The sequence below is a fragment of the Chionomys nivalis genome, chromosome 11 (genome assembly GCF_950005125.1).
Source record: "Chionomys nivalis chromosome 11, mChiNiv1.1, whole genome shotgun sequence".
In the NCBI taxonomy this organism is placed as follows: Eukaryota; Metazoa; Chordata; class Mammalia; order Rodentia; family Cricetidae; genus Chionomys; species Chionomys nivalis.
In genome coordinates this window covers 38,946,171-38,966,953 of record NC_080096.1, presented here as the reverse complement: position 1 = coordinate 38,966,953, position 20,783 = coordinate 38,946,171, and the positions used below count along the sequence as shown (strand labels likewise).

The following is a 20,783-nucleotide window of genomic DNA, read 5'->3' as shown; positions in this document are numbered from 1 at the left end:
GATCTTTGAGAGAAAATTACTCAGGAGAGTCCAGGGAAGTCTTTTTGAGGAAGTGATATGTAAGTTGAGACCAGAATCCAAGTCATAATGAGGCAGAGAACAGTGTGTACTTGAGCAGAGAAAATGGCAAGCGATAAAGCCATAGAGAGGCAGGCAGGGGTCAGGCCGGAAGGATCTGTGCCCATCGGGAGGGATTTGAGCTTTTCTCTCAGTGAGAAATCGTGAAGAGCTTTCAACCAAGGGAGACTTATGAACTAATTTATAAACAAAATATCACTCTGGCTTTTGAGAGAAGTGAAATTGCAGAGGCAAGATTGGAGACATGGGAACAAGAGTTTTGTTTTGTTTTTTTTTTTTCTTTTCAGAAGCTCAAGTGAGATGGAAACCTAGACTAGGCCCAAAGCAATGTCAGTGAAAAGGGAAACCTGTAAGTGGTAAATTGAAATATATACTAGATATTATCCTGGGTATTATAAAGTTTCTTATTTAAACTCACAACCAAGAAATGTAGTTATTGTCCAGACTTTTGTAGATGAGGAAGCTGAAACTGAGAGACTTAATGACCATATTTTATATTTTCTCCTCCTTCAAATAATAGTAATCTCTTGGGTAGAAAGACTCATATTCAAAACCCGGAGTAGGTATCATGGTGATGTACATAGAAAACTCCGTATGAAATCCTGTCTACCCCAGATTAGAGTCAGTCTAGATAGGAAACATCTGTGCTTAGAGATGAGCCTGGTAAAAAACTGTACTTGACCTAGCACACATCAAGTTACCAGTTCTGGATTCTAACTCAGAAATCCAGATAACTGAACACAAATGTCTCATGTCACAGATAAGAAAACAATCTAAATTCCAAAGGGTCTGGGGGCTGCCAGAGACACGTACATGACAGAGACAGAATGGGGGCTACCCCAGTCTTTAAATGCCCAGCCATTGGTTCCCGTAGCACTGAGCTATGTCATCTGATGGACCCAAAAGTCCTTTTTCTGTATCCAACAAACTGGGTGAGGAAATGGCAGATCTCATTTCTACTCCTGGGTGGTCTCTTGCAGAAACACAAAGTCTGCATCATTTACATAAAGAAGGTATAAGTCCCCTAAGGTAGCCAGCCTACATCTGAGAAGCTGGCTAGAGCTGTCCCCAGCATTTGAAGCTCCTATTCCTAGACCTCTGTGACCTTCTCTGCTATGTGCTCTCTATACTTTGGGAAAAGATTTTTCTGTCCATCACTTTGCCATGGCATGGATTATAAAGAGTCAAATTCAAGTAAGGCATAGGCCCCGAATATTGCCATTTGCTGCTATATGACCCCCAAAACAAATCTTTGCTCTCACAGGCCTGTTTCTTTATCTGTTGATACGGAGAGTGGCATAACTTCTGAAGGGCTTACTATGTATGATTATGTGGAATCAGAGCTATTAGTTGCACAGTTCCAGGTCTCTGGCACGGAGTGGATTCACCAGAACTCTTGGCTGCCTGGTGAGATAGAGTTCATCAGGTGGCATGTGGTAACTACAGAGCTCTTACTGCCCACCCCAATGCCAGCCCCCTCCTCCTCTGCTCTTCCAGAGTCCCTGCTGATGACCAGAGGTGCCCAGGACTCAGAACCACTTTCCTTCCTTGTATTCAGGGGAAGAGCCCCAGGGCCCGCCCTCGCTCTTCACGTGCCACTGTCTGAGTATAATTTTAGAGAGGCACCTTCCTGTCTTAAAATATCTTCTCCACCCATGGGGAGGAAGGGAGGTGTTGATGAAGGAGCAAGCACTCAGCCCATCACTTCACCAGCTTTGTGTTCCCGCACACTCAGATCCCGAGGAACACCCCGAACACTGAAAATTAGATGTGATGCTCGAAAAGTACTTGTGGAATAAAAGATTGTAAACCTTTCTACTTAAAACGTTAGGAATAAAATATTAAGGGCCATCTTGTTACAAATTTTTTAAATGATGAGATTTGTCCAACAGTTTCATGTGTGTGTGTGCGTGATGTATTGTGTGTGATGTATGTGTGCCACAGAGCTTGTGTAGAGGTCAGGGTACCACTTCAGGATTCAGTTCTGTCCATCCATCTTGGGCTCTGGCATTGAACTCAGATCGTGAGACTTGGGCAACAAGCAGTTTTACCCACTGAACAATCTCACCAGCCCCACAGTTTTTCTCCAAACCAATATGGAAAGTAAAATCTCTCCACATGCTTCAATGTAGCGGGCTTTCTTGGACTGCCAGCCCCCAAATTATGACAGGAAGACTTATTATTAGTTATGAATGCTGGGCCTTAGTTTAGGCTTGTCCTGCTAGCTCTTATAACTTATTTTTAACCTATTTCTAGTCACCTACATTTTTGCCTTGGTGCTTTTTACCTTTCTTTCATTCTATATGTCCTTTCCTGCTTTCTTCATGTCTGTTGGGCTGCCAGCTGCCTGGCTGACTGGCCCCTGGCATTTCCCACTCTTTTTCTCTCATTCTTCCTACTAATCCTCATTGCCCACCAGCCCCTCCACCAGCCCCTCCTATTCCTCTATTGACTATCATGTCCAAAAGGTGGCACAGCGGTCATGCTCACAGCCGCCCATCTATAATCCACAAGCATTCTTATCCACACTTTACAAATAAGGGAAAAAGAGTTTTTCTTTTCTTTCTTTGCCATTCAGCTCTTTATTAGACCAATCAGGTGCCTTAGGCAGGTAAGGGGAAACAAATGTAACAGATCTTTACATAGTTAAACAAATGTAGCACAGCTTTACATAGTTAAAGTAATATTCTGTAACATAAATGTAACACATCTTCATATAGTTTAACTAATATTCCACAACACTTCATAGGTAAGTGTTCAACACATCTGTATTATCCTTATAATTATACTCATTGATTGTGAGCTGTGTGAATTCATTGAGCAGGTTCTAAATTCTCTCAGAAGTAGAACTCTGATTCTAAAGTCTGTCCAGCTGAAGGCTCTTCAGTAGCTTCCCTAAACCTGCAGTGTATGAAACCCAAATATAAGGCTGTAATTAAGGGTTCTTAACTCTTAGTGCCAAGCCTACTTTTGCAATCTGAAGTCTTTCGTGCAGCTTTTAAAAATATATAGAATTTAGTGTCCCACTTCAGCTGCTCACCTGATTTCTTCCTCTGTGGCACTAGTATTTCTAACTTATAAATAACATAATCGCTTATGGTAGCGACTGGTGACTGCAGTTACTAACTGCTGGTTAGTATATAAGAACTTGATACTTGACGGACATTTAATCCTGACAAGAGCCCTGTGAAGTAGGTTTTTTATTTTTTTAAATGTATTTATTTTTATTTTATGTGCACTGGTGTTTTGCCTGCATGTATGCCTGTGTGAGTGTGTTTGATCCCCTAGGACTGGAGTTACAGACAGACAGTTATGAACTGCCATATGGGTGCTGGATATTGAACCCAGGTCTTTTGAAAGAGAAGTCAGTGCTCTTAACTGCTCAGCTGTCTCTCTAGCCCCAAATAGGCTTTGTTTTAAGGTTAAAAAAAAAAAAAATTAAACAGAGAGAAGTTAATAGCTGTTGAATGCAACAGTTATCAAATACAACAGATTCAGAGCAGGATTTAGCTCAGCCCTCGGTGTTAGCATTGTGCTGTCAAACTCCCCATAGGTCAGATGTTTAAACGGACTTTGCACACACTGAAGGTCTGTAAAAATTGGCTATTAATCATTGTCATCGCCTCTTCCTTGGATGCAAAGATCTGATTACACAGCAGCTTACTGATCTCAAAGCCACTTTAGCTGTGCTTTTGAGCACATTGTTATTTTCTGTCCCAAGCGTTCTTTTTCCCGTTAAATGTATCTTCCTTCCTCAGGATCTGCCCAGTGAGGTTCTGTAACACACCGCATGACCCTCACCCTGTCAAGGGCAGGTGTGAAGACTTCTCTTGTCCCCCTGCTCCTCTCAGTTAATGTTTACTAGATAATGTTCAAACTCTCTTCTCCTGAATAATTTCCATGAAACCAATCAGCAGACTCCTCTATTGTCCCAAGAGAAACCTTGGGATTGTTGTATAGTCACAGGACACAAATAGCAGTGTAATTCAAGTCCTGTCCAATAGGTGGCGCAGCGGTTGTGCTCACAGCCGCCCCGTATTATCCACAAGCATTCTTATCCACACTTTACAAATAAAGGGAAAGAGGAGACTCTTTCTTCCTCTCTCTCTCTCTCTCTCTCTCTCTCTCTCTCTCTCTCTCTCTCTCTCTCTCTCCCCCCCCTTCTTTCTCTTTCTTTCTTTCTTTCTTTCTTTCTTTCTTTCTTTCTTTCTTTCTTCCTTTCTTCCTTTCTTTCTGTTGTTTGTTTTTTAAGACAGGGTTTCTCTGACTGTCTTGGAACTCACTCTGTAGACCAGGCTGGCCTCAAACTCACAGAGATCCACCTGCTTCTGCCTCCCAAGTGCGGGAATTCGAGGCGTGTGCTACCACCGCATGGCATTATAATAGGATACTTTTCAAACTCCAGAATCTTTTCAGAACAGGTGAGGTGAGTTGATTTTACGAGTCCAACAGAAAGGCCTTGAATTTTCCTTTAAATTAGTTCATCCTTTGCAAATGTGTAAGCTATAGCATTAGGTACTTCTTTTCATTTTTGTTTGGTTGGTTGGTTGGTTTTGGTTTTTTCAAGACAGGGTTTCTCTGTACCTTTGGAGCCTGTCCTGGAACTAGCTCTTGTAGACCAGGCTGGGCTCGAACTCACAGAGATCTACCTGCCTCTGCCTCCCGAGTGCTGGGATTAAAGGCGTGCACCACCACCGCCCAGATCATTTTTTTAAAATAATTGATTTAACTTTATTTTATATATACTGGTATGAAGGAGCCAGAGTTAAAGACAGTTGTAAACTGTCATGTGGGTGCTGGGAATTGAACCCGGGTCCTCTGGAAGAGCAGTCAGTGCTCTTAATCACTGAGCCATCTCTCCAGCCCCAGGACTTCAATTCTTTTTTTTTTTTTAATATTTATTTATTATGTATACAATATTCTGTCTGTGTGTATGTTTGCAGGCCAGAAGAGGGCACCAGACCTCATTACAGATGGTTGTGAGCCACCATGTGGTTGCTGGGAATTGAACTCAGGACCTTTGGAAGAGCAGGCAATGCTCTTAACCACTGAGCCATCTCTCCAGCCCCAGGACTTCAATTCTTTAAAGCCTTCTAATCTTAAATATTTCAGAAGAGATATATGAAATATCTTAATTTGCTTTACTTCAGTGTAAAAAGTTCCAAATGTGTTTTTTTGGAAGTGTGGGTTTTTTGGGACAGTGGCTTAGCACTTAGCCCAGGTTTGCTTATAACTTGCAATCCTCATTCCTCTTGCTTTTTTGTTGTTGGGGTTACAAATGTGGACCTTCATAAGAAGCCTCAAATATTTGAGAAAAGGTCTTACTATGGAACTTGCTATGTAGACCAGGCTGGCCTCAGAGTCACAGAGATCTACCTGCCTCTGCCTCCTGAGTGTTAGGACCAAAGGTGTGCACTACCATGCCCGGTGATATATTCTTGTTTATTTTTGGAGTTTTCAGACTGGGTCTCACACGTCCCTACATAGCCAAGGATGACCTTGAACTCCTGATCCTCCTCCTCCAGTTCTCCAGTGCTGGGATTACAGACAGGTATGTGCCACTACACACAATTCTTCATGGTGCTAGGGATGGAACTCGGGGCTCCAGTCATACGAAAAGCACTCAAACAACAGAGCTACAGCACCACCCCACCCCAAGTGTATATTCTTTTGTTGTTGTTGTTGCTTTTTTGAGACAGGATCTCTTTGTGTAACAGCCCTTACTATCCTGAAACTAACTCACTCTGTAGACCAGGCTGACCTCGAACTCCCAGAGATCCACCTGCCTCTGCCTCCCGAGTGCTGGTGTCTATTCTTGAAGCCACTTGACCTTATAGGCTTGATAGGCACAGAGAGAAGATCCACAAAGATATCAGTGAAGAAAGGATAGAAGAACTGTAGGAAGTTCCTTAGGAACAATGTGCTTCCCTGTGACTTCAGCCATTGCCAAGGGGCTCCGTGGAGATTGGTTATTCCAGGAATTTGAGAGTACAGTTTATGAGAGCATATAAAACATTATGCTTGGTGGTGCACGCCTTTAATCCCAGCACTCGGGAGGCAGAGGCAGGCGGATCTCTGTGAGTTCGAGACCAGCCTGGTTTACAGAGCTAGTTCCAGGACAGGCTCCAAAGCCACAGAGAAACCCTGTCTCGAAAAAACAAAAAACAAAAAAACAAAAAAACCATTATGCTTGGGATAGCCTCAAGAAACTCCTAGCCAGTAGCTAGGAGATAAAAAAAAAAAAATTGAGAGCTACATCTGTATAAGAATCCAAAAAAGGAGTGAAATAATAATATCTACAATTCCAAATTTGGTAACTGAAGTTCAGTATTAGAATCTCAGACTTTGGACCCAGGTTTCTGGAGGTGCACACCTTTAATTCCACAGAGGTAGGCAGATCTCTGTTTGAGGCCAGCCTAGATTACATAGTGAGTTCTAGCACAGCCAGGGCTACGTAGAAAGACCCTGTCTCAAAATTCAGTACTCAAAATAGAGATAGAGAGTCTCAGACTTTGATACCAGGTTTGGTGGCACACACCTATAACCCCAGCAGTTGAAAGGCTGAGGCAAGATGATCACGTGAGTGTGGGAAATTCAAGACCAGCCTGGGAAACACATTCAGATCCTGTCTCAACAGCAGAGAATCTGTAGCTCAGATTAGAATGGAGTGTTCCAAATATAGAATCCTGGTTTGCCATTATTGGCATGTCTGAAGTAAAGTTTCTGGTTCTGGTTGTAGAACTGAATACAAAGAATAGCGCTATACTCCTAACATTAGAACTGGATTCAGACAGCAGCTGAACACTAATGGGAGGAAGCTAACTCAGCGAGTTAAAGCTGAGGCTAATGGGAGATTTTAGAGTTCCATAACAGAATCTCAGGCTCTAAGTTTGGAACCTGGACTTCTCATCTCAATAGAATTTCAGGTTATGAGAGCAAAACCTGGGAATCTGACAGGAGACTTTCAGTGTCACAGAAGAACCTGGAGTAGAATTTGGAGTTATAAGACTAGACTTAGAACGTTCTTATTAGAATCCTGCCTTTTGAGACTGGAACCTCAGTTCTAAAAACGCAATATTACAGTTTAAATGCTTAACCTGAGATACAAGTACCAACTGCGGGATTCAGAGAACACAGCTTTGAGTTCCAGAAAGGACATTTGAGTTGTCATAGTGGATTCTTGAGACACAGTAGTCAGTTATGCATATTAATAATACATGTTAGACTAGTATTAAACTTTGCCACCAGAAGCAATATTAAACTTTGCCACCAGAAGCAATAATGCAGACCAGATAATGGTGATGCACACCTGCAATTCCTTCACTTGAGGGGCTGCGGTTGGAGGATCAAAGTTCAAGCCTAGCTTTGGCTACATAGATAATTCAAGACAAGCTTGGGTGGTGGTGGCTCATGCCTTTAATCCCAGCACTGGGGAGGCAGAAGCAAGGGGATCTCTGAGTTTGAGGACAGCCTGGTCTACAGAGTGAGTTCTACGACAGCCAGGGCTGCACAGAGAAACCCCGCTCAACAAAACAAGACAAAAATGTAATGATGCTAGTCAGGCCTAATGGCACAGATCTGTAATCTGCGGTACTCAGATGAATCACAGGTTCAAGGCCAGCCTGGGCAACACTGTCTCAAAAAGTAAAAAGGAGCCCTTGCAGTTTCAGACTGCAGGACTGGGGTGGTGGGTGTTAAAGTATAGTAATTATGTCCACACCTAACATTTGCTTTCTGTGTGCCAGACATCACTTGAAATGCTTTCCTTGCACTGTTATTATGACTACCGAGGTAAATTCCACTGTCAGCCCTATTTTACAGATGAGGAGACTTCTCAAAGGTCACACATGTGAGAAGCACAGAAATGGGACCCAACCATAAGCAGTCTGGTTCCATAGCACAGGCTTTTAACTGCCATGGTGAGTGCTTCTTAACTCTTGGATTCCATTAGCAAATACTGGACTGATCAAGTAAAACATGTAATTACCATAAAAACAAAGGATAACTCAGTAGCAGCATCTTTGGGTTTTGATGATGTAATTTGTATGATCCATGAAAGAATGAGAAAATCACATAATAGGAACTGGAACCCTGAAAATTATTCACTTGTGAAATTAGAAGGGCTCAATTTAATCTATAATTACAATCCCAAGAGTCTATGACTACGCTCAGTCGCAACTCTGAAACTTCAGAGCTCGTTCCAGTTGTGGAATGAATGTCTTCTAGAGTAAAGCCTAAGTTCCTATAGCAGAATTTTAGTTTTTGAGAGTAGAGCCTCTGGGGAGTGTAAGGTTTCAACTGTTGAATCTGGAATTAGAGACATCCTCAAGCCTCACGATTTAAAATTGGGATTCCAGTAATGAAATACGAGAATGCAGTAGTAGAATGTAACTCCAACAATAGGCTCTCGGCTTCAGCGAGTACAGTATGGGGCTGCAAACGTAGCATGGATGTGTGAGTCCACGAACAGCACCGAGAGCGCTAATGATAGAACCTAAAGTAATTAGAAAGTTGAAATCCAGACTTTAGATGATAGAATCTGGGTTGGAGACAGGTAGGATGGTTAAACAGGTGAAGAAAGCTCGCACTGCCAGGCACAGTGACCTGAGTTTTATCCCTGGGTCCTACAGGGTGGAAGGGGGAGCCGCCTCCCCTCCGCTTGTCCTCTACCACGAGTGCCGTGACACATGCACCACTCTCCAGTTCATAAGTCAGTGTAACTTGAGGGTTTAAAAAATGATTCTGGATTTGCCAAACTAGAAGTTATCATTCCAAAGGCAGAATCTTGGGCTTTAATAGTGGAGCCTGTGGCTAGGACACTGGAGATGATGGCTCCGTGGTTAAGGACACTTGCTGCTCTCGAAGACCTCCTCCACCCACAAGCATGGGGACTCTGGTTCCAGGGCATCGATGCTCTCTTCTGACCTTCAACTGCACCAAGCAAATGTGGTGCACATGCACCCATGCCGACAAAGCACATACAAAGTATTTTAATTGATATTTCAAAAATAGTGGAGCCGGGCGGTGGTGGCGCACGCCTTTAATCCCAGCACTTGGGAGGCAGAGGCAGGCGGATCTCTGTGAGTTCGAGACCAGCCTGGTCTACAAGAGCTAGTTCCAGGACAGGCTCCAAAACCACAGAGAAACCCTGTCTCGAAAAACCAAAAAAAAAAAAAAAAAATAGTGGAATCTGTTCAGTGGGACAATGTCAGACTTCTGAAATAGAATCTGGACTTTAATTGTAAATGACTGTGTTCCCTAGTGTGACATCTATAATCAAACTGAGTAAATGTGGGAATCCAACATTAGAATTTGGTGTTGCATTCCAGTAGAGTAATCTACTGTTCCAGATGATCCAGTAATCATCAGTTCCAGATGAACAAGACTTTGGAATTATGGGTTGGCTAGGTATCTCTACAGGTAGTCACCAAGCCTGACTACAAGAGTTTTGTCCCTAGGACCAGCACGGTAGAAGGAGAAAAACAACTCCCCCAAGCTGTCCTCTGACCTCCACACATGTGCTCTCTGACTGTCTGCCCGTCTGTCTGTCCATCTCTTGCTCTTCCTCTCTCTCATACTAATAAAATAATGTGTCTTTTTTTTAATAACTTGTAACAGCGATGGTGAACTCTTGTAGTTAGTTTTCAATCTATCCTGAGCTAGTGTGGGTTTGTTGTGTGTCCTTATTACAAAACAAAAACAGAAACAGACAAACAACAAAAACCCTTTCTGTTCAGTGAGGAAAGATTCTGACCCAGAGAGTAAAGTTGTACGTGCACATTCAGAAACACGTAGAAGCGAATGGAACCTTCCACTGTTAGTGAAGGTTGAATCCTCAAGCCCTGTGCTCAGGCCTGTGACATGCTGTGGCACTTCTCCAGCAGATCAGTCCTGGTCCTGAGAGGTTAGTCATGAGTGAAGCAATGCAAGCTTGCCATAGTGAGGAGTGTCGTCCACGGCTAGAATGCATGGGATTATTCAGACAAGGAAGAAAGAGAGATCTGTGTGGGCTGCAAGGGAGGCTCCACAGAGGAGGATTCTGGAGGATGGGAGCGTGTGAACAGAAAGTAGGGCATTGCTGGTGGAAAGTACTCCAGTGGAAATGTGGATCCACATTGTGTACACTGCAGTGTCTTTCATCAGAGAAACATATGGAGTTGCTACTACTCACCAGGGTCAAATAGGCCCTTATAAACAGAAAACACAAGAAGTAGTTTCTGCCTCTGAGGAGAGACATTAAAAACAATTATGGGTTCCGGGACAGGCACCAAAGCTACAGAAAAACCCTGTCTCGAAAAACCAAAACAAACAAACAAACAAAAACAATTATGGGCTAAGAAAGGGAAGGCAGAGTACAGAAGTCATAGGCTCAGTGTATAAAATGTATGTGTGTGAAAATATCCTTACATAACAAATCCCATGTACAATTTGTTTGTTTGTTTGCTTGTTTGTTTGTTTGTTTGTTTGAGACAGGGTTTCTCTCTGTAATTGTCTTGGAACTGGCTGGCCTCAAACTCAGAGATCCATCTGCCTCTGCTTCTACTTCCCAAGTGTTAGAAGTAAAGGGTGCACCACCACTGCCTAGTAAAAATTTTAATCTTTATGGGTACACATTTCCAAAAATTTACAGTGACTTTGGATTTATATAGATATGAGCTTGAAAAGTAGGTCCACTGACTAACTATCCTTGTGACTAGGTATGCAGTCTATCTATAGGGCTGTCTTTGAGTTATTAGCGCTCTTTATACAGAGAGGCTAATACCACTTCCCTTAAAGTGTAGGATGAACATTCATGAGAGTGTGTGTGTAAATAAGCACATGGCAGTTATTCACTCAAATAGACTTATGGACAATGTGTTTTAAGGATACAAAGGAAGAGCAAGAGAGATGGCTTATTTCTTGCAGAGGACCCAAACTTGTCTGAGTACCCATGTCAGGTGCCCATAACCACCTATAACTCCAGTTCCAGGAGATCGACACCCTCTTGGTTTTTATGGTCACCTAAATGCATATGTACATACTTATACACAGATACACTACATACACAAAAATAAAACAAATCTTTTTTTTTTAATATTTGTTTATTATGTATACAATATTCTGTCTGTGTGTATGTCTGCAGGCCAGAAAGGGCACCAGACCTCATTACAGATGGTTGTGAGCCACCATGTGGTTGCTGGGAATTGAACTCAGAACCTTTGGAAGAGCAGGCAATGCTCTTAACCACTGAGCCATCTCTCCAGCCCCTAAAACAAATCTTAAAATAAAGATTTTTTAAAGATTTATTACATATACAGTGTTCTGTCTGCATGTATGCCTACAGGCCAGAAGGGGGCACCAAATATCAAAAACAGATGGCTGTGAGGCACCATGTGGCTGCTGGGAATTGAACTCAGGACCTCTTGAAGAACAGTCTGTACTCTTAACCCCTGAGCCATCTCTCCAGCCCATAAAATAAAAATTTTTAAAGGAGAGATGGCTCCATACTTGCTGCTCTTCCAGAAGACCTGAGTTTGGTTCCCAGCACTCACAATGAGCAACTCATAATCATATTAACTCACTTCAGGGGATCTGATAGCCACTTCTGACCTCTATGGGCACCACATGTATGTGTGCACTTACACACACATAACCATATTAACTGTCACTTCAGGGAATCTGATAGCCACTTCTGACTTCTGTGGGCACCACATATAAATTTTAAAAATATATTTATAAAATATAAGTGGGTGGAGAAATGACATAAATAGGTAAGTAAGTAAATAAATAATTTTAAGCTAGGTGGAGGTAACACCTTTAATTCCAGCACTCAGGAGTCAGGGACAGGCAAATCTCTGAGTTCAAGGCCAGACTGGCCTACAGAGCTAGTTCCAGGATGGCCAGGGATATACAGAGAAACCTTGTCTAAAAAAACAAAATAATAATTTTTAAAAGAATGCAGCTGGGACTGGAGAGATGGCTCAGCAGTTAAGAGCACTGGCTGCTCTTTCAGAGAAACCTGGTTCAATTCCTAACACCCACATGGTAGCTCACAACTGTTAGTAATTCCTGTTCCAGGGGATCTGACACCCTTACACAATTGCACATAAAATAAAGTTAAAATAAATTTTATTTTATTATTATTATTATTATTTTGGTTTTTTGAGACAGGGTTTCTCTGTAGCTTTGGTGCCCGTCCTGGAACTAGCTCTTGTAGACCAGGCTGGCCTCGAACTCCCAGAGATCCGCCTGCCTCTGCCTCCCGAGTGCTGGGATTAAAGGCATGCGCCACCACCACCTGGCTAAAATAAATTTTAAAGAAATGAAACTGGGCATGATGATGTATGCCTTTAATCCTGGCACATGGGAGGCAGAGGCAGGTGGATCTCTGTGAGTTCCAGAATGATTAATCTACATAGCCAGTTATAGGTTAGCCAAAGTTATATGATGAGACTCTGTCTCAAAAAACAAAAAGTAAACAAGACCAACAAAAAGAATGCTGAAGTGCTAACATTTGAGCTGAGTCCTGAGTAGTCCTTGGAAAATCAGACAAGGAAAAGAGCACTCCAGACAGAAGAAATAGAAATTATGGGCGTATTAGGCAGCTAGAGACAAGGTACTTTGGAGGGCTTGGTCATTGATGAGGCTCAGCTGGGGTTAGACAACCAATGGGATTAGATAGCATGCTGGTGTCTTTACATAATAACGAAACTTGAAGTATTATTAATAAGGAAGTCATTCAACAAAAATATATTGAGGTCAGGTTCTAATAGATAATAGGCTAGCATAGGAGATGGGATAATCTTTTTTTTAAAAAAAACTACATTTAGGTTATTTCTTGTGTTTATGGGTGTGGAGGTCAAAGAACAACTTGTGGGAATTATTCTCTATTCTCTACTTCCACTATACAATCCCAGGAGTCACACTCAGGTCACCAGGTTTGGTGGCCAACTCCTTTACCTGCTGAGTCATCTCATTGTCCATAATGATGTCTTGTCAACTTGATCTGATTGAAAAGCACTGAGGAGATTGGTGAAGCACACTGCTGGGTGTCTGTGAAGGTGTTTCTGAGGGGATTAACCAAGGGGGTGAGATTTGTCTTAAATGTGAACGGTGCCATCCAAATATAAGTTGAGGCCCAGATGGGGTAAAGGAAAAAGGAGAAAGCCCAGTAGTCAGGACCCCTTCTTCTCCCTCCCCCTGTGGCTGCTTCCTGGCCACGGCGAGGTGAGCTGCTTTGTTCACCATCCTTTCCCCACCATGATGGACTGACGCCTACATAGCCTTGAGCCGAAACATTATCTTCCTGGTTTTGTCAGGTATTTTTCCATAACAACAAAAGTCTGACTAACTCAGAGAGATAGCTTTGCTTGCATACAGCTGGTAAAAATGTAGGGAAAGGTGCGTATACACACACCCATGACTAACAAGCCAGGGATTTCCCACCATGTCTCACTCATCAAATTTTGTTTGTGTGTATTTTTATTTCACCTTCACTTGGCAACAAGATGTTTTAAAAGACTTATTTCAGGATTATATCTAAAGAAAAGTAGAAAGGAAAATGGCTCTAGGAAAGGGTTCAAGTCTTAGCTACCACATGATGTGGTTTTTGGCAGGTTAATTCACCCCTCAGAGACTCAGTTTACAAAACTACAGAGTGAAAATACCAACCCCTGTTTTTCAAGAAGGGTCAAGCTGAGCATGGTGATGCATGCCTTTAACCCTAGTATTATGGAGGCAGAGGCAGACTGATGTCAGTGAGTGGGAGGTCAGCCTGATCTACATAGTGAGTTGTAGGACAGACAGGGCTACAGAATAAAGAGACCATGGAGAGAGGGAGAGGGGGAGGGAAGGAGGGAGGGAGGGAGGGAGGGAGGGAGGGAGGGAGGGAGGGAGGGAGGGAGGGAAGGAGGGAGGGAGAGGGCTATGTGTGGTTTTAGCTCAGGTTGTGGGAATGTTAGGACATTCACTTAAGTTATAAATAACAGAGCCGTGAAAAGAAGGAATACCACAGCCAAGCCTGGCTGATCAGGAACTTCCAGACAGTGGTTTCCAGTGCCCACTACTGTAGTTTGGAAATTAAGCAGATGCCATGGTATGCCATCCATGCACCCATCAAGATTACAACAGTCCTATTCCATCTGCCAGCCCCCTCTCTGAGAACTGCCCAACGGGTGCAGTGCGAGTGGCCGTCACAAGGTTGGACCTCCTCCTAGGTGTCATATGTCTCCTATGACTGGCTGGCGTTTGACCCAGTGAGGTGTTGTAGAATATTATTTTACGATGTGTTACATTTGTTTATGCTGTGGAACATTTGTTTAATGATGAAAAGATGTGTTGTATCCTTTTATGTTGCATTTGTTTAAGTCTGTGAAGCTGTGTTACTCTGCCTGTCTAAAACACCTGATTGTTCTAATAAAGAGCTGACTGGCCAATAGCTAGGGAGGAGAAAGGATAGGCGGGGCTGGAAGACAGAGAGTATAAATAGGAGAAATCTGGGAAGAGGAAAGAGAACAAGGAGAGGAGGATGCAAGGGGCAAGCCACCCAGCCACACAGACAGCCACGGAGTGAGAGCGAAAGAAGAGACATACAGAAGTAGAGAAAGGCTAAAGTCCAGAGGCAGAAGATAGACGGGATAATTTAAGAAGCGCTAACTAGAAACAAGCCAAGCTAAGGCCTGGCATTCATAAAGAAGAATAAGTCTCCATGTGAGTTTATTTGGGAACTGGGTGGCCGACCCCCAAAAGAGTCAAGAACCAAGAGTAAAAAATAATCAACCACAGTGAGGGACACAGAATTCACATCTATTTGCTTCAACTCTGGAATGATTCTAAAAGAACCAATAGGTTCTTGACTCTTAGGAACATAGAGAATTCTATTTTTTAATTATTTATTTTTTTATTTCATGTGCATTTGTTTTTGTGTCCATATATGTCTGTATGAAGGTGTTGAATCTCTTGGAACTGGAGTTACAGAGAGTTGTGAGCTATCATGTGGGTGCTGGGAATTGAACCTAGGTCCTCTGGAAGAGCAGCAAGTGCTTATAGCTGCTGAGCCATCTCTCCAGCCCGAGAATTCTATTTCATCTTTATTACAACCAGCTTCTTTCTCTGCTTCATCATGTACCCTCAAGTCCTCTCAGGTATTTATCTTTAGCTTCCCTTGTTTGCTTAAAAAAATATTTTGAATTGTGTCTGTATCTGTCTGTATGTGGGTATGTACATTCACAGGTGCCCACAAAAGGCCAAAGGCACTCGGTGCCTGAACTGGAGCTACAACAAAGTGTGAGCTACCTTATGCGGGTTCAGGAACTGGGCTTCAGCCCTCTGCAGGAGCACTGAGTACCCTTCATGTGTGACTCCTAAGTGCATGCTGATTCAGCTTGTTTAGCAGAGGTCCTGACTATAGACAGGGAACTGAAAGGCAGATTCACATCTGGGGAGAGTTCTGCTTCACCAAGCTGTCTAACCACTGGACAGCAGTGGACATCCTTCCCCCATGGTGAAAACTTGATACAAAAGTTGATACTACCACTGTCTACTTCTCCTGGTTTTGCAGCTATCAATAAAACTTTCTCCTTCAGTGTCCTCCTCTCTGTTTCTGCATGGCTTCTGCTTTCTGCCTTCTCTGTTTACTGTGAACTTTGGCTACTTCACTTAGTAAAGTTTTGCCTGTTCGTGGCTTCACAATACAGTGAACATTAGTGTTAATAGTAAAGGAGATGACCCTTCCCCACTAATACTGACCTCATACCGACTAAATGAAACCAAGTGTGGAAACAAGTGACTGCACAGCCAAGTCCTTAACGTGAGTGTGAGTTCTTGTTACTGTACGAATTTATATCAAGGAAAGCATAGTTATACATGTGGTAAACTGGGAACACCAGAACAAGCAAAATAGTCAAAGGATAGCTGTGTTTCTAGCAGGCTCAGCCAACTTCCAACTGACTTACTTTTTCCTTGTCCTTGCAGCAGCAACACAGGGAACATTTCTCTCCTTACCCTACACGACTGCATGCTCTCATTTGCTTCCATTTCTGATCGACCGCATTATGCCTTGACAATCCCTGTTTCTTCATGTCCTCAAACACTTAACTTCCCTCAGGGTTCAGTGCTGGTTAGGTTTTTGTTTTGTCAGCTTGATACAAACTGAGGTAATCTGGGAAGAGGAGAAAACATCTCCATTAGATTGGCCTGTAGGAAAGGATGTGGGGCATTTTCCTAGTTAGCGATTGATGTAGGAGAGCCCAACTCTCTGTGGGCAGTGACAACCTGGGCAGATGGTCCTGGGTCTTATAAGCAGGCTGAGCAAGCCATGGAGAGCAAGCTAAGAAGCATGCCCCAGTTCCTGCCTCCCTTCATGATGGAATGGACGCTAAGGATGAGTGAAGTCTTTCTTCTCTAAGTTGTCTTTAGTCATGTTTTATCCCAGTAACAAATACGCAAACCAAGATACACTTTTAGGTTCTCTTCCCTCAATCTTCATATTTGTCTGTGTGTTTAATTACAGTCTTTTGGGCTGAGAAGATGGCTCAGTGGGTCAAGAGCAATTGCTGTGCAAGCATGAGGATTTGAGATTGAATCCCTGGAACCAAGGGGGCTGGAGAGATGTTTTAGCAGTTAAAGCATGTATCGCTCTTACAAAGGATCTTGTTATGCCATGTTTGGTTGGTGTCCCTGGGACGCCTCCCCTCTTCTGGGAGACAAGGGGAGTGGAGGGAAGGGATGCTATGGTTGGGATGCATTGTATGAGAGAAGAATAAATAAAAAGAAAAATCAAGTTTCATTGTTCTGAAGAAAAAAACAAATAAAAAATATGGAGTGTTCCATGAACCCTGTGCTATCCTTTCTCTGGGGCCATCATAACCTTTATCATCCCAATGTCAGTACATGCGCTGTTGAAACTAAAGGATGCTTTTTTGAAGCTGTAGAAAATGACAAGCCTAATCCACATTGAAGCAGAGATTACCATAACTCCATAGGAAACTATGGTAAAGCAATTAGAAGACTCAGAATGAGGACTGAGGATGTAACACAGACATGCTGTAAGAGAGGCCAAGTGGAGTGGAAGCTTCTAAAACTATTCTGACAATACCCAACACACTAAATCAAAACCTGTCATATCATGTGGAGTGACAAAATTTAATGCCTCCTCCAACATTTTAAGAACACAAGAATGGCTCAGTGGTTAAGAGCATTGCCTGCTCTTCCAAAGGTCCTGAGTTCAATTCCCGGCAACCACATGTGGCTCACAACCATCTGTAATGAGGTCTGGTGCCCTCTTCTGGCCTGCAGACATACACACAAATATTGTATACATAATAAATAAATATTAAAAAAAAAAAAAAAAGAACACAAGAATGGATCCAAGGTGTGGCGACACAGGCATGTAACCCCAATCCTCAGGATGGAAGAAGACTCACAACTTCAAGGCTGCCTGCTCTTCATGTAGAGTTGCAAGCCACCATGGGGATTGGAAAGGGGAGAAAAGTAGGGAATAGCGGTAGGAGTGGAATTGAGAATGAATATGATGGTACTTGTCATATTCCCATTTACTTCAGAAGTCTGGATTCTGGGAAACTGAGGGATATAACAGATGACAAGTTACCAAACTTGGTAAGTAGTGGATACAACTATAATTGCTGTTCCACATGCAATGTAGAGAAACTTAACATAGCTCAGTTACCTGACAGCCAGCCAGGGATTTGGCAAATGTGCTCTTTCCACATCTGTCTAGAAAAAGACTATTGTAGGATGGTAACAGTATACAATCATAATCTTCTAAAATTAATGCTCACTGCCCGGCGGTGGTGGCGCATGCCTTTAATCCCAGCACTCGGGAGGCAGAGGCAGGCGGATTTCTGTGAGTTCAAGGCCAGCCTGGTCTACAAGAGCTAGTTCCAGGACAGGAGCCAAAAAGCTACGGAGAAACCCTGTCTCGAAAAATCAAAAAAAAAAAAATTAATGCTCACATGCCTTCTGTCACTTTGAACGCAAAGGGTCAAATAGTTTGGCATTTTGCAGAACATTACATCAGTCTAGTGTTTCAATGCTATTATGGTTATTGACCTAATAAGCAGTAAGTGTTAAGTACTGTGGAGGGCACACTAAGGCATGGAAGAGAAATTTACAAAGAGTCAGAGACCTGACACACCAGTTTTGAGAGGTTCAGTGATCTGGGCATTTCAGAACTTACCCTCCAGAGTGAAGGACTGTCATTTCCACCTATGAACACCAGCAAGTACATTTTCTAGGCTCCTCTGGGTTTTAGAGATGGCAGGTTTTCTGTTTGGAATACTTCTATGGGCTCCTTTGTCAGTTGATACAGAGACTAGTAGCCTGGGATGGGACCCAGAGTAAGAAAGATTCAAGGCTGAGTGGGGCTTACCACCATTACTTGGTCCATTGGCTGAGTATGACTCAACACCATCGCCTGGGCAGACTTTTATCATATCTGAGGCATCTCGAATAGAGATGACTGTAAAACCTCTAGCCATCTGGCTCAAATACATAGTTCACAAATGGCTGATTACAACTGATTCAAAGTTTACCTGATAGGTGCTTAACATATGCTAGTCCCTGTGCTGAAAGCTGTAGACAAAGAAATAAAGCTTAATAACTATTCCCGAGAAGCCCAGAGTTCAATTTTACTCTATTTGTATGTATTTAATTCATCCATTACTTTTCCTTCCACTGACATTTTGCAGGATTTGGGGGCGGGAGGCAAAATGGGGAAGACACTCAAGAACAAGTTCTTAACTAGTATATATTGCAAACCAGGTGTGATGACACAATTTTGAGATTGAGTCTAGGGCAAAATGATCACAAATTCCAGCCCAGCCTTGACTACCTAGTGAGATCTGTCTGAACCAGTGAATACTGCAAATTGGACTAAACCATTACCTATTATTGATGAAAACATATAGTGGTCATTCTTTACCAATAAAATCCAGTATTTACTGAGTACCCACTATGTGCCATGCTATTTCAGCAGACAAATCAATGAAGGCACGTAAGGGGCAGTAGAACTAAGATGTGCATACGGAGCCACTGCTGGCACCCCACATTTGGTTTTCTTCACACTAAAAACTACATGCGATTTCCCCTGTAGTCAGAAACTGCTTTCATCTATTCCAACTCTATCCTCATTTGAAGCACTCGTGACTGAACATTTCAAAGAAGGTTTTTCATGCTGACCTCACACATGTAGGCCAGTGGCTTTACGACTGCACCACACACTCCCAGCCAGGATTTCTTTTGGTAGCCCATCTGGCCTCAGATTTACAAGGCACATGCCAGCCTTTCCATAGAGTCGTGTAGAGGGTATTCATATGTCTTCCTTCTAGGATCATTAATTGCTAGGAACTCAGTCTCTCAAGCTAGCTTTGACAGTGACAGTGGCAGAAGGAACTGTTTCAAGAACACAAAAATCCTGCCAGTAAGCAACTCAGAATCAGAAACAAAGTACAGCTAGACATCATAGGAACAGAAACTATAGGGATTGTCTGAGGCTCTTCTCTCACTAGGGTTGCTTATGGTTTTTTTTTTTTTTGTTTTTTTTTTTGTTTTTTTGTTTTTGTTTTTTTTTGGTTTTTCGAGACAGGGTTTCTCTGTAGCTTTGGTGCCCGTCCTGGAACTAGCTCTTGTAGACCAGGCTGGCCTCGAACTCACAAAGATCCACGTGCTTCTGCCTCCCGAGTGTTTTTTGTTTTTTTTTTTTTTTTTGGTTTTTTGAGACAGGGTTTCTCTGTGGTTTTGGAGCCTGTCCTGGAACTAGCTCTTGTAGACCAGGCTTGTTTTTTGTTTTTTTGAGACAGGGTTTCTCTGTCTCTTTGGTGCCTGTCCTGGAACTAGCTCTTGTAGACCAGGCTGGTCTCGAACTCACAAAAATCCGCCTGCCTCTGCTTCCCGAGTGCTGAGATTAAAGGCGTGCACCACCACTGCCCTGCTACCTATTATGTTTTATTCTTACCAGCTTCCACACAGACTGTTTGTGCTTCAGTTCAAGGGTACATCATTGTAGTCAATCTAAACAAAACTATAAACCCTTAGAAATAAATGGATTGGTCCAGCTTATTGTATGGATTGGATATTCTGGCCTTAGTCTGATCGTCTACGGCTGAGGTGAAGTTACACTATAGACAAAGCTACCTAAGCATGTGCGCACGGGTATGCATGCTTACTTGGCTCCATGAGTGCTAAGTGCACACTTTACCACTGACCTATACCCTGGATCCGTATCTAGGCTTGTCTTGTGGATATGAGCTGGATTTCTTAATATACTGCAGCCAATCTTGTCTAGAACACATAAGGGTAGGATGATGATTCTTTTCTGTGAGACTTGCTTGGTTATTTTCTAGCACTTGTGACACCGTGGGGATAGAACCTGGTGCCTGGCTGTCTGACTCTGCTATGTACCCACTCAAGGCTCTCAAAATCAAGGCCTGGAGAAAGGCTGTATTCAAAGCCACTCCAGTCACCAGTGACAGCTAGGCTTGTGGTAGGGTGCACTTAGCCAACTGCGGAATGATCCAGCTATTCAGCATGTTTTTAAAAAAGAAAATCAGGTAGTTTGGCATTTAAAAGTACTTGCTCTTAGTTGGGCAGTGATAGTACATTTTAACCCCAGGATTTAGGAGGCAGAGGCAGGTGGATCTCTGTTTCAGGCTAGCCTGATCTACAGAGTGAGTCCAGGATAGCCAGGGCTACACAGAAACACTGTCTTG

The 20,783-nt window shown here is 42.8% G+C and overlaps 1 long non-coding RNA gene across 1 annotated transcript in view; it reads left to right on the top strand.

The window, feature by feature from the left end:
* The window catches only part of LOC130883849 (uncharacterized), a 31,611-nt gene extending 14,875 nt beyond the window's left edge, over positions 1–16,736 (top strand). Inside the window, exon 3 of the long non-coding RNA XR_009057996.1 lies at positions 16,568–16,736. This is a non-coding gene — a long non-coding RNA (uncharacterized LOC130883849). The remainder of the gene's footprint in view (positions 1–16,567) is intronic.
* The last annotated feature ends 4,047 nt before the right edge of the window (positions 16,737–20,783 follow it).